Below are 1,126 nucleotides of genomic sequence, written 5' to 3'. Positions count from 1 at the left end.
AATATACTAAAGACTACAAATTTAAAATGTCTCAAGTATTAAGGCTTTAAATATTTTTGAAATTGCTGTTCTGGAGACTAAATAGCACTTATTCTTTTATTAAGAAATCACAACCAAAATTGTTAAAGAAAGTTTTTAAAAAAGTTTTAAAAACCTTAGAAAAGGTCAGAGGTTTTAATAGTTCAATATATGTGATAGAACCTCTTTAAATTTGAAATAAGTCTATACTTTTTCATGTTTGAACTACAATTATTCCATTTTAAAAGTTATAAATTACAATTGTGAAAAACAAATAAAATGTTTTAATTAATTTATATTTAAAACAAAAAACCTTTGTATAATTCAATCTAAATGCAGCTGCAAACATTTAATTTGAAATGCGTTGAATTCAAGGTATATGTTAAAAAGAAAACTGAAAGCAAAGGATCGACTTTTAAAGGAATCGAAAGAAAGTGACTCGCTGAATTGCAAATGAACATGGAAAATGGCGTATTTTCGCATTTTTAAATTTTAAATAAAAACTTTTTCGCGTTGTAACAATTTCGAATCCAAGAATGTTATTTTTGAACTAACCTATAACTTCCCTACCAAAAGAAATCTCTGAGTTTTCTATAGCGGAACAGCTTGGCCCATTTGAATCTATAAACAAAGTCGATTTGAAACAAAATAGTCTCGGGGATAGTTTGAGAGATTTGGGTCCTTTTCAAGATCCTTTTAGTGGTCGTTTTAAGAGTGATGCGACGGTAATATGTTTCTTTTGTATTCTTCACGTACCGGGCGGGCAGAACTACACGCCAATAACTTGTCTGAACACGCTTTATAAGATATTCACAGCTATCCTAAATAATAGGATTGTTCGGGCAATTGAACCTGTGTGGCAAGAAATGTATGAACAGCGTGGCTCAAAGAAAGGCGTAGCCGGAAGTCGGGAGAACCTGCTCATCGATAGATGTGTCTGCAAAGATGCAGCATTCTACCAGCGTGACCTATTGATGGCCTGGATTGATTATCGGAGAGCTTTCGCTTCTACATCCCATAGACTTATCATCTGTCTTTTGGAAATCTTAAAGGTTCATCCGCAAATAGTTGGGTGCATAGAGGGATTGATGCCGCTTTGGAAAACCAG

Source organism: Belonocnema kinseyi, chromosome 4 (assembly GCF_010883055.1).
Source record: "Belonocnema kinseyi isolate 2016_QV_RU_SX_M_011 chromosome 4, B_treatae_v1, whole genome shotgun sequence".
Taxonomy (NCBI): domain Eukaryota; kingdom Metazoa; phylum Arthropoda; class Insecta; order Hymenoptera; family Cynipidae; genus Belonocnema; species Belonocnema kinseyi.
The sequence above is the reverse complement of the archived record's forward strand: the minus strand, read 5'-3'. Positions refer to the sequence as shown.